Genomic DNA, 14,124 nt, shown 5'->3' with positions numbered 1-14,124 from the left:
TGGGTTGAATTGGGTAGAAAAGATAACTTGCTTGTGGTGATATCATCCTTGTCGGCAGTGAGATATTTGAGAAAGGGATATGAGGCTTACCTCGCTTTTATATTGAACACTCAAGCGTCTGAGTTGAAGATTGAATCGGTACTAGTAGTTTGCGAGTTTACAGATGTGTTTCAATAAGGATTACCCGGATTACCTCCCATAAGAGAAGTTGAATTTGGAATCGAGTTAGTCCTCGGTACGGCACCAATCTCGATTGCTCCATATAGGATGGCTCCTACGGAGTTGAAGAAGCTGAAAGTTCAACTACAAGAGTTAACTAGCAAGGGTTTTGCGAGACTGAGTTTTTCTCCGTGGGGTGCCCCAGTGCTATTTGTGAAGAAAAAGGATGGGTCGATGAGATTGTGCATAGACTACCGATAGCTCAACAAGGTGATGGTGAAGAACAAGTATCCCTTGCCAAGGATCGATGATTTGTTTGATCAATTGAAGGGAGCCACCGTGTTTTCTAAGACCGACTTAAGGTTTGGCTACTAGTAGCTCAGGGTTAAGGAGCAAGATGTACCGAAAAGCACATTTAGGACGAGGTATGGGCATTATGCATTTCTTATTATGCCCTTCGGTTTAACAAATGCCCCTATGGTGTTTATGGATTTAATGAACCGCATTTTCTGGCCATATTTGGATAAGTTCATAGTGGTCTTTATTGACGACATATTAATTTATTCGCATGATGAGTGTGAACACGCGAAACATTTGAGGACGGTTTTACAAACCTTGAGAGATAAGCAGCTATATGCCAAGTACAATAAGAGTGAATTTTGGCTTAAAGAGGTTAGATTATTGGTATATGCCATATGAATTGTATTGAACGGTGATGAGTAAGTTGTGCTTATATCCATTTATGGTATTCATGAACAAACTAGGAGAGGTTATGAGCATGTTGTTCATTGTAATTAGTTGATTTTTATTTTCATGCAACTTACTAAGCTTTATGCTTACTCCATTTCCTTTCCAATTTCTTACAGTGCCGCCTAAATAGCTCGAGGACCAATGAACGTTGTAGCCAACGATCACACTATTAGTCGAAGCACTCGGTATAGTTAGATTACTTGTTTTGAGTATGACATGTATAGGGCTTAGGTGTTCATGTTTTGTGTTATTGAGAATTGGCCAAATGTGTTGGCTTGGAATAAAACCCTTTATTTTGTGTAAAGCCTTCAATGAGGGCTAATATTCATTTTGATATATATACATAAAAGATGTTATTTTCATGGATGAGTATATTGCATATGAGAAATGTTGACTATTGTGGCTGGTTTAGTTATGTGGATCATTCTTTTATTAATGTCGATTGGTTTGTGTAGGTTATGTGAGTAAAAGTGGCAAAGAGGCTTGGTAGATAGCCTTATTTTAGCCCACACGGCTAGACACATGGGTGTGTGTCTAGGCCATGTGTGACACACGGTATGCCCCACGGGCGTGTGATCCGGCTGTGTGTCCCCTGCACGTAAAATTTGCAAGTTAGTATGCATGATAGTAAACACACGGACAAAGACACAGTCGTGTGTCTTAGCCATGTGAAGGACACAGCCTAGCACAGGGGCATCTATCTTGGCCGTGTGACTCTTAAGAATTATTGACGTCAAAAATAGAATGTCTAGGTTTTTAGACACGGGCGTGTCATGGCCGTGTAAGGGACATGGGCCATGGACACGGACGTGTGTCAGGCCATGTGAGAACCCTTGTAGATTCGAATCTAGAATTTAATTCACACGAGTGTGTCCTTAGAGGCTTAGGTCATGTGTGTCACACGGGCCATCAGTACAGTCGTGTTATAATGAACACACGGGCGTGCAACCCTTCCACACGAGCGTGTGCCCTGTTTTAAGGTTCATTGTTATTAAGTTGGTTTAAGGACCTGAACTGGTCCTGATTAGTTTCCAATGAGAGTTTGAGGCCTCGTAGGCCTACATTAAAGAGTTTTAAACAAGGTTAAAAAAGTTTTAAATTTGATCAAGTCTTGGTGACTCAAAAATGATTATATGCATGTGGTTAAGTATGGTAATGCCTCGAGCCCAGTCCCGACCTCAAACTCAGGTAAGGGGTGTTACAGTAAGATTAAGTAAGTATGCTCGGGAGTATGTTTCTACTGAAGAAATCATGTGCAAACGGCTCATTCATGGGTTGAACGAGGATATTACACTTCTAGTCATATTTCTAGAATTGAAAGAATTTGTTATCCTGGTTGATAGAGGTTGCAAAGCCGAGGAGCTTAGCAAAGAAAAGAGAAAACTGGTTTAGAGGTTAGAAACTCGAGAAAAAGATTGATGAGTAAGCTATATCAATCTTTGTCGAAGAAATCTAGAGATTCATACACTCGTCCAAATTCTTCAATTGGGTATTCAAACAAGGATCGTGGAAAAAATACTCATGTTGTAAAGCTCAAGCTACATCAGTATCGAGTGTTGGCAGTGTGAAAAACTATGGACCTGAATGCCAATGATGCGAAAGACGACATCTTGGTGAATGTAGAATGAATGACCGGGCTTGTTTCAAATGTGGTTTACAAGATCATTTCATACGGGATTGTCCTATACTAGCTAAGAAAGATAAGATTTAGAATGTAAGACCGAGTAACATAGTCATTAGAGGGAGGCCACCGAGAAATTCAAGAAATATGACTAGTAGTAGAGGCATATCAAAAGATTCGACTATGAGATCTAAAGCGAGAGCACCTGCTAGAGCTTACGCTATTTACGTTCGTGAGGAGGCGTCGTCACCCGATGTTATCACTGGTACATTTTCTCTTTACGACACTAATGTTATTGCATTGATTGATCTTGGATCGACTTATTCGTACTCATTCATATGTTTGTGAGAATTTAGTGTCTAGTAAGAATTTGCCTGTTGAGTCTACTGAGTTTGTAATTAAATTATCGAACCCCTTAGGCAAGTATGTTTTAGTTGATAAAGTTTGCAAGAACTGCCCTTTAATGACTCGGGGTTACTGTTTTTCAGTTGATTTGATGCTTTTTTTTTATTTGATGAGTTTGATATAATTCTGGTTATGGATTGGTTGACGCTACATGATGCTGTTTTGAATTGTAGACGAAAGACAATTGAATTGAAATGTCAAAATAGTGAAATCATTCGAATTGAATCAGAGAATCGAGTGAATTGTCTATTTTGATTTCGTCTATGTCAGCTCAAAAATGTGTGGGAAAAGGTTGCGAAGCTTATCTTGCTTATGTTTTAGATACAAAAGTGTCTGAATCGAAGATTAAATCAGTGTCAGTTGTCTGTGAATATCTGGATATGTTTCCAGAAGAATTACTAGGGTTGCCACCGATCAGAGAGGTTGAATTTGCTATTGAATTAGTGCCAGGAACATCATCGATATCTATAGCTCCATACAGAATGGCTCCAACAGAATTGAAAAAGTTGAAAGCTCAGTTGCAAGAGTTAACTAATAAAGGTTTTGTACGACTTAGTTTTTCACCCTGGGGTGCACCAGTGTTGTTTGTAGAGAAGAAAGACGGGTCAATGAGAATGTGTATTGATTATCGATAACTCAGCAAAGTTATGATAAACAACAAGTATCCTTTGCCAAGAATAGATGACTTGTTTGATTAGTTGAAAGGGCAACAGTGCTTTCAAAGATCGATTTGAGATCTGGCTACTATCAGTTGTGAGTGAAAGATTCGGATGCGCCAAAAACTGCGTTCAAAACGACATTGTGAAATATCCCGATTAGGGCCTAATCAGAATAGTGGTTTTGTGACCACAAATCTGAGATAGAAATAATTATTTTATGATTATTTTGAGGTCTATGATATGATTGCATGATTGTGTGAAAATTTCGTGAAGAAATTCTATGCATAAAGTGCTTAATTTGAAGTTAGGGACTAAATTGAATAAGTTGCAAAACTTGCATTCTAGAAGTTTCTAGTATGAAATTGCTTTGAAATATTAATTAGGAGGTCTTAAATAGAATTTGACCAATTTCTAAGTTTATGGACAAAAATTGGACATGGATGGAATTTTTGGAAAGTTTAGTAAAAAGGGCATTTTGGTCATTTAGGGGTAAAATGAATTAAAATACAAAATTAAAAGCCAATTTTGTTCATCTTCTTCACCACGGACGTGTATACCAAGGTAGACTCCATGGCTAGGGTTTCCAAGCTTCCAAGCTCGATTGTAAGTCCGTTCTAGCCTCGTTTTTAATGATTTTTACGTTTTTTGAGTCCCGATAACTTGATTTAGCTTATGCTAGCAATAATTCAACCTAGGGTTCATAATTGGAAAAATAACCATAGGTGAAATTTGTGTATTTTGGTGTTTTATGATAGAATATGAGGTTTTAAATTATGTTAGACAACTTGTGCTACTCGGTTTTAAGTGAAAACGAGTAAAAGGGCTTAATCGGTAAAAATACCTAATAGTCATAAGTACATGTTAGAGTGAGAATTTGATGTTGCCATAGAAGGGAAAAATGATCATCATGTCATAAAACATAAGAAAATAGGATGAATTTTAATTTTCGAACCTTAGGGCAAAAGTGAAAATATGCAAAAGTTTAAGGGTCAAAATGAAAATTTGTAAAAAATATGATTTTTGGACCTGTATGAATAGTGTGACTAATTATTAGGCTAAATGTGATATTATAGATGAAGGAAATCAAGATTCAGGCTTAAATCGGGAAAATGCAAGGTTATAGACTAAAATGGTAAATTGCCGTTTCTGGATCGAGGTAAGTTCTTATGATAATAATAATGCAATGTTATGTTTGAATTATATTTCTTACTATTATTGCATATATTGTATGATTTAATATATTGGAAAAGTTGATGGAATGGTGTTTATGATGTGAAAATATGACATGAAAGAATGTTACATGAAACGCAAGAAAATGATGATACATGACAAGTGATATATGAAATATGTGATATATGTTATGTAAATTCTTAAAAGCTGATTTGATATTTGAGTTGTGTCTTATTATACTATGAATGGACAATTGGTACTATGGATAGTGAGATCGACACTTCGAGTAAGTTCGTACATAAATAATCTATCGATTCTTTTTATGTTATTATATTTTGATATCATATGAAATGTGGCTGCCTATCAAATGGTTATTTGATGTAAGTTATGAATTTAAATTGATTACGGACAATTTAGTAAAATTTTGAAAAGTGAGGAATTTCCCGGTTGAACCTTCGGAATAGAAACGATACAAATGAACTATTGTGAGGTCACATGTGTAGTACTAAGTGCAGGCTACTACGTGTACCGGATAATTGGTCGCATGTGTAGTACTAAGTGCAGGCTACTATGCGTACCCAAAAACTGTGATCACGTGTGTAGTACTAAGTGCAAGCTACTACGTGTACCAGATTATTGGTCGCATGTGTAGTACTAAGTGCAGGCTACTATGCGTACCAGATGGCTTCGGCTACAAGTGTGGAAATGGGAAAATGTGCAGGCAATTGTGTATCTGTTATTATTCCGATGAGTTCAACGGGAAATCGATAATACATGTGAAAGTGATTATGTGATGAACAAGTGCAATTATATGTTTATTTGAATTTATGAGCAATATGCTCGATATTTCAGTGAACCTCAGTAAAATGGAATGGATTAAGTGAATTGTGTAAAAGTGAACTTTAGTAGTAAAACAGTGTTGAACAGCAGCAGTGCATGACTTTGAAAATTTACCAAAAATTGTGTAAGTTGAATTAAATTTCAAAAAAATTATGTAATTAAAGATTAATGAGTCTATTTTCATATAAGAGAAACAGGGGGAGCAAAAGAGTTATATATTATGCGATATTATAATTTTTGTGAGACAGTGTCAGAATAAATTCGAGATCCATTGTTCTAAATTTAGAAATTCACCATAAATTGTAAAAAAAATTATTAAGAGTCATACCTTACATGCATGGATTCCTTATTTAGTCTATTTTTAAGGGAGATAAACGGAATGGTCGTTGGAATTCTTTACAAGGATAAATTTGGTTCATAGTGCACAGGGGTCAGAGTAGTCATATCCTGAAATAGGGGAAAATTTAATGAATAAACTGTGCTAATTGGCTAAACCAAAAATTCTGGAAATTTTATGGGAGAAAGATATATAAATATAGTTTCAAGGAAAATTAACAAAACTAAATTTTGAGTTTTGTAGCTTTAGATATGAATGATTTAGTAACTATAACTCGATAACACAACTTAACCTGAACATGTGTAATTGTACAATTATAGTATTTTATCCTGAAAAGCGTGGTAGTAATTGCTTATTATTTTCATATGAACTTACTAAGCATAAAGCTTACCCATCCTCTCCATTTCTTTAGTATTGGCAGGTCGGCTCGGGGCTAGAGATCGTCGGAGGCAAAATCACACTATCAAACTATCATTTTGGGAGAATTAATTCAAATATTAGAAATATCAAGTGAGTGGCATGTATAGGAAGTTGGTTTCTGATATGTATTTTTATTATGATTTTGAGTATACGTATCAGTCTACATTGAGTTATCGTATATGATCATGAAATGTAGTCCTTATCCATTACGGTTTATAAGTTTAATTAATCGTGCCATGTCCTATGTTTTGATGTGATGATATAGTTAGCTTTGTTTGTTATGCATGTGTTCGAAAAGTTTTGAATTAAATGAAATTTTATGGCCCGGTTTTCGTCTATGTGTATTGTTAAGTCTGGTAATGCCTCGTACTCTGTTCCAGCCTTGGATACGGGTAAGCGGTGTTACACATTATGAATTTCTTGTTATGCCTTTCGGATTGACTAATGCTCCTACAATTTTTATGGATTTGATGAATCGAATTTTTAGACCGTATTTAGATAGATTTGTTGTTCTATTCATTAACAACATTCGAATCTATTCTCGAGATGAGTCTGAGCATGTCAAGCATTTGAGGATTGTGGTACAAACCTTGAGAGATAAGCAACTATACGCTAAATTTAGTAAATGTAAGTTTTGGCTCCGAGAGTTTGGATTTCTAGGACACATTGTTTCAGCGGAAGGTATACAAGTTGATCCAAGTAAGATTTCAACAGTTGTTGATTGGAAACCACCGAGAAATGTATCTAAAGTCAAAAGCTTTTTGGGGTTGGCTAGCTACTATTGGCATTTTGTTAAAGCATTCTTGATGATTGCTATACCTATGACTAAATTGCTACAAAAAGATATGAAGTTTGAGTGGTTCGAGAAATGTCAACAAAGTTTCGAATAGTTGAAAACATTGTTAACTGAGGCACCAGTGTTGCTTCAACCTGAGTTGGGTAAAGAGTTTGTGATTTTCATCGATGCATCACTGAACAATTTGGGTTGCGTTTTGATGCAAGAAGGTAAAGTGATAGCTTATGCCTCCAGACAGTTAAAGCCATATGAAAAGAATTATCTGATGCATGATTTAGAGTTAGCCGCTATTATTTTCGCATTGAAAATTTGGCATCATCATTTGTATGGTGAAAAGTGTCGCATCTTTACAAATTACAAGAGCTTGAAATATATAATGACCCAAAAAGATCTGAATTTGCAACAACAAAGATGGCTCGAGTTGCTAAAAGACTATAAGTTAGTGATTGATTATAATCTGGGGAAAACGAACGTAGTTACGGATGCTCTGAGTAGAAAATATTTATTTGCTTTGAAAGCGATGAAGACTTACTTAACCTTGTCTGATGATGGTTGATTCTAGCAGATTTGAAAGCTAACCGGTTTTTCTTCAGCAAATTTGTGAAGCTTAGAAGTTAGATAACGAGTTACAAGCTAAAAGATTGCAATGTGAGTCGACTAGTGATTTAGACTATCAGATCGAATCCGATGATTGCTTATTGTTTCGAGGTAGAGTTTGCATACTGAAAGATCCAAAGCTTATATAGAAAATTTTACACGAAGCACATAGTGGTTGTCTATCTATTCATCCGGGGAGTACCAAAATCTACAATGATTTGAAATAGATGTATTGGTGGTCAGGCATGAAAAGAGACATTTCAGAGTTTGTGTCGGGATGTTTAGTTTGTCAACAAGTAAAAGTTGAGCATCAAGTGACTTTGGGATTGCTACAACTGATGATGATACTAGAATAGAAATGGGATAGAGTTACAATGGATTTCGTATTGGGATTACCCCTGTCTTCGAGGAAGAAAGATGCTATTTGGGTTGTCGTTTATCAACTGACAAAATTTGCACATTTCATTTCAATACGTACAGACTATTCACTTGATAAATTGGTTGAATTGTACATTTTAGAGATTGTTAGGTTGCACCGGGGTGCCAGTTTCGATTATATCAAATAGAGATCCAAGGTTTGCGTTGTGATTTTGGAAGAAATTGTAAGAAGCTCTGGGTACGAAGTTAAATTTTAGTATAGCATTTCAGCCGTAAACTGACGGTCAGTCTGAGAGAGTAATACAGATTCTCAAAGATATGCTTCGTTGTTGTGTTTTAGAGTTCGAAGGAAACTAGGAGAAATGTTTTTCATTGGTTGAATTTGTGTATAACAATAGCTTCCAACTGAGCATAAAGATGGCATCGTATAAAGCTTTACATGGTCACAAATGCCGAAATCCATTGTATTGGACCGAGTTGAGTGAGAAAAAGATTCATGGGGTTGTTTTGATCCGAGAGACTGAAGACAAAGTGAAAGTAATTTGCGATAATTTGAAAGCAACTCCAGATCGACAAAAATTGTACGTAGATTTGAAACAAAACGACATTAAATTTCATATCGGTGACAAAGTATTTCTAAAAGTATTGCCGTGGAAGAAAATTCTTCGATTTGGTCGCAAAGGGAAATTGAGTCCGCGCTTCATCGGGCCATAAAATCATTGAAAGAATAGGGCCAGTGGCATATCGGCTAGCTTTACCGTCAGAATTGGAAAAGATTCATAATGTATTTCATGTGTCGATGTTACGACGATATCGATCAGATCCATTGCATACCATTTCTCTGACTGAAATAGAAATTCAACCTGATATGACATATAACGAATAATCAATGAGAATTTTAGCTTGAGAGGTTAAATAGTTGAGAAATAAAAGCATAGCTTTAGTGAAGGTTTAGTGGCAACGACATGGTGTCAAAGTGGCTACATGGGAACCCGAGGAAGCTATGAGAAAATAGTACCCTAACCTTTTCACTGGTAAGATCTTTAGGGACGAAAATTCCTAAGGGAGGGAGAGTTGTAACAACCCATTTTTAGTCAAATCAGAATAGTGGTTTCAAGACTACAAATCCAAGGTCAAAATTATTATTTTAATGTTTATAGCATGATAGTGTGTTTGTGTGAAAATTTCGTTAAGAAATTTTATCATTTGAATGCTCAATTTGATAAAAAGGACTAAATCGCGTAAGGTGCAAAAGTGTTGTTCTAATAGTTTAAGGTATTAAATAGTCATGAATAGTGGAAGTCCTTAAGTTGTAATTAGACCATTTTAAAGTAAGTGGACAAAGATGGACATGGTTATGTGAATATTAAATGTTATACATTAAAGGTTAATTTTGTAATTTGGTTATTAAAGTAAAATAAATAAAACAAAAATCAAATTATTAAGGCTATCATCTTCTTTAGCCGATTTTTAGCAAGAAGAAAAGACATTTCTAGGGCTTGAATTTCGACAAGCTAATCTCCTTCAATTTGGTATGCATTTTTAACCCATTTTTAATGATTTCTACATTTTTGAGATCATTGCAACTTAGTCTAGCTAACCCAGGGACTATTTTGCAAAAATGTTAAAGATTTAAGATGCTGCCATTGATCAATAAGCATGTATTTTGATTTTTAAAGGTAGATTATGAATGTTTGATGTTAGTTATATAAGTTATGTTAAGTGATTTTTAGTGAAAATGAAAATTAGGGATTAAATTGTGAAATGTGGAAACTGTGGTTAAAATGTGAAATAAATGAAAAATATGGGCTACTAGGGACCTAATTGAAATTCGGCTAGCATTGTTTTGGGTGAAATTGCATGAATTTGTAATTTTATGAAATGAGGACTAAATTGTAAAAATGTGAAACATTAGGGGCAAAAGTGTAAAAGTGCCTTAATGTGAATTTTGGACTAAATTGAATAGAGAGGTAATTAAATAAGTTGATTTTGATTATATATAGATCAAGAAAAGTGAAATTCAGATCTAGATCAAGGAAAACACAAAGTACTCGACTAATCAACCTATTTCGCCGTTTTAGTGTCCGAGGTAAGTTCGTCTGCAAGAAGCATTGTTATAATTATGTTTTTAATGCATTGATATTGTATGAATTGTGAGTACGACACTACAGACACGTTCGATGATGATTCGACAAGTGAGAAATCCCGATGGAACTTTAGGAATAGATTAGGATACGAATGACATGTCATTAGAGGTTATTGTGATTATGTGATCCGGGTGCTCGTCTTATACGTCCTATGGTGGTTGAGTATACTGGCAGGTGTTGTGGTTACTTGACAGCTTGTGTGAGCACCATCGTGTAGTTACGTCTTGACCCACAGCTTGTGTGAGCAGGCCCATTGATAGCTCGAGAGTGATCATGTATTTGATACGAGATTGAGATAGCATTGGCTAAGTATGTGGCACTTTGGTGCGAGTTTCCCGTGTTTCCAGTAGTATTCTAAATTGTTCAACGGGTAAATGAAAGACGTGGTTAAGTATGAGATTGATACGCGATGGTATAGGTATGTACATGAATCGTATAAGTTTTAAATCGAAGAAATTGTGAAGAACACAATAAACATATGATTAAATATGTGAAAAGTCTATAGTTAATATGAATTACATATTGATATGTTCAAATTGTTGAATTGTGTATTTATATTAAGATTGATTTTATTTCATACGATGTTACTAAGCTATAAAGCTTACTTTGTTTATTTTATCGTGTTTTATAGTGATTTCAAAGCTAGCTCAGATTCAGGGATCTTAGAGACTTCGTCACACTATTCTACTGTCACTTTGGTGTTTTTGAGCTTATATTTTGAGTATATGGCATGCATAGGGACTTTGGTCATTTTGGTTATTAATTGTTAATGATTTTGGTCATTTAAAATGACTTGTAAATGTTAAATGTTTTGGTATTGTATATAGCCATGAAAGTTGGATTAACTTAGTTGGTTTGATTGTGTATATATTTGTGCATATGGTTCTTATTATGTGCTTGGTTGATGGTTGTGTGATGCTTTATGGTAATAGGTATTATGAGTATCAAATGGTTGAGGTGTAGATATTGGTATACTTGTGAGATTAGGCTAAATAATGCATATTTGAGTTTGGTCATTTTTTATGTTTGAGTAAGTGAAATTTGGTATGAATTGGATGGCATATTAGGATATTGTGTGTCTTCTATATTGTTGGTATTGAAATGATATAAATGATGCTTGGTTGATGATGATTTAAAGCCCATTTATGCCTTGTTTTAGTTTCATTTGGTTTGGTTTAGGTGTGCACAAGTTTGGGCGGCAAAATGGCTTAGTAAATAGCCTATTTTTGTCCACACGAGTAGAGACACGGGTGTATGACTTAGCCGTGTGTGATACACGGTCATGTACACGGTCATGTACACGGTCGTGTGTCCCCTTGTATTGAAATAGAAACCAAGTCAATATGCTTCGCACAGCCTCACACACGGGTGTATCACTTAGCCATGTGGCATAAGTCAGTATACCCTACAAGTCTGGCACGGCCTAGCACACTGCCCGGCACACGGGCATGTATGGCTATTTTTAGGGCACACGGGCTTGTGTGTTGGCCGTGTGACCTAAATCAGAGAGTTACACAAGGTCAGATACAAGCTGGGAGACGGCCATGTGCTTCCATTTCGAATGTTCACACGGCCTGTGACACGGGCGTGTCTTTGGCTGTGTGAAACACACAGTTGGGCCACACGGACTAGTGTCCCTTATTTTTGAGAAAAATTTTCTAAGTGTTCTAAAAGTTTCCAAAGTTATCAGTGTAGTCTCGAACCACTCCCAATGCATGTTTAGGGCCTCGTAGGCTCGTATAAGGGACAATATGGTTGGTTGTGATTTAATTGTATTTGAATTGATTAATTTGTATGTGAAATGTATGTTTAAATGTGTGATAAGTTCGGTAATGCTCTGTAACCCTACTTTGGCATTGAATACGAGTGAGGTGTGTTACATCGGATATGTGATGGCTCAATGAGCATTCGTGGCACTTAAAGTGCAATTAAATGTGAATACGATAAGCATGCTTTATGTACAAGTTCTGATGTAAATCGATGAATATGAACAGAGATGATGTGCATTAAATCTGTAATTATAAATGTGTAATTGTGGATATTATGGCCTTGTGATCTTTTGAAACCATTGGATATAGTTGGCATGCCATAGGATTGTGAGTACTAACTTATATGTATTGTGTTTTTGGGCATTGAGGCCCTAGGACAGGTTGGAGAGATAAGCGAATGTGAGCTAAGCTCCATTCAATGGGGCATGTTTGGTGTGTTGAAGAGTGTTAGCTTTATGCTTCACTTTTTGGGATATGTTCGATTCTATGAGTCAATTGGTATGTTGGAGATCTGTGTATCCGATCTGTGGTGATACAACCCACTTTTATGTTTCATAGCCTCAAGTGCAAATTATCGTTTAAATGTAATCTTATGTATTGTGTTAATACGATGTGAGATGGATGCATAAACATATGAATAATATGCTAAATGAGTTTCATGAAAATGTTAGTATGTTCTCATGGTAATTGTATATGTAATTATGGTTTGGGTCATTTTCATTTAACTTGTGAATGCATGTGAATATATGAGCTAGACTTATGAGTTAGACTTATGAGTTATTAGTGCACGTATATGTTGTTTAATCTTGATGAATTATTGTTAAATAAATTATATATATAATCGAGTTGAGTGTAATTGCATGTAAGAGTATATGCTAGTTTTATGATTTAATGAAATGTGAATATGTTATTTTGACTTGGTTAGAATATGATTGTGAATGTGTTGTAGTATACTCTTGTTTAACCTTTGGTATTGTGTATACTTTATGGTTATTTCGATATTCACTGAGCTTGTTTAAGCTCACCCATTCTCTTTAACCATTACAGATATTTAGCGTTTGCGATGTGACTGGTGCAAGGATACCAATGAAGTGATCCAAGTTAGGCTTTAGTATTTGCGTAGGTGGTATTAATATTGTTCTTTGAACTGTAGGGATAAGGTAATGTGGTTAAATTTCAATTGATTTTTATTGTGGTCCTCATGATATTTTATGGGTATAGTTTTCTAGAACTTTTGATGGATGTCATAATTAGTTCATGAAGTGCCATAAACTGTATGTATGGTCAATATACATTTAGCATGTGTTAATGATGTTTAGAGCAAGTTTGATTTAAAACTCGTGTAAATCTAAAACGGAAGATGTTTCTTTAATAATAAACTCATTGGTATTATGTATGATGTGAGATGGTAGTGTGGTATCCTGATATTCGGGCTCGACAATGGAGTCAGGCATAAGGTGTTACATCCTTCACATTTGAAATATGCTTATTTAAGTGATGCATCTACTTTGCTTGTGATTATTTAAGCTAAGATAACTAAAGAGTAGGAAGAGAAACTCATTGTGGTGCTGAAACAATTTAAGCTATCAGATGGACAATAGCTGATATCCGTGGTAATAGTCGATCCATGTGCATGCATAAAATCATCCTATAAGATGGAAAAAAATGAATGATTAATGGAAAATGAAGTCTAAACCCCATTATAAAAGATGTGATGAAAAAGGAAATTATTAAGCGGTTAGATGCAAGTATAATTTACCCCATCTTAGATAGTTCATGGGTAAGTGCATTACAGTCGTGGAGAACGAAAACAATGAGTTAATACCAGCCAAAATTGTTACGAGATGGAAAATTTTCATAGATTACAGGAAATTGAACAATGCAACTTGGAAAGACCACTTTACTTTGTCATTCTTGGATCAAATGTTGGATAGACTCGTAGGGCAAGACTATTACTACTTTTTAGATGGATACTCAGGGTACAAGAAAATCATGACAGCATCGAAGGATCAACACAAAACAAGATTCAGGTACATTTTCATTTAGACATATGCCTTTTGGCTTATGTACATGCTA

The sequence above is a fragment of the Gossypium arboreum genome, chromosome 10 (assembly GCF_025698485.1).
Source record: "Gossypium arboreum isolate Shixiya-1 chromosome 10, ASM2569848v2, whole genome shotgun sequence".
In the NCBI taxonomy this organism is placed as follows: domain Eukaryota; kingdom Viridiplantae; phylum Streptophyta; class Magnoliopsida; order Malvales; family Malvaceae; genus Gossypium; species Gossypium arboreum.
This window is presented reverse-complemented; position numbering follows the sequence as displayed.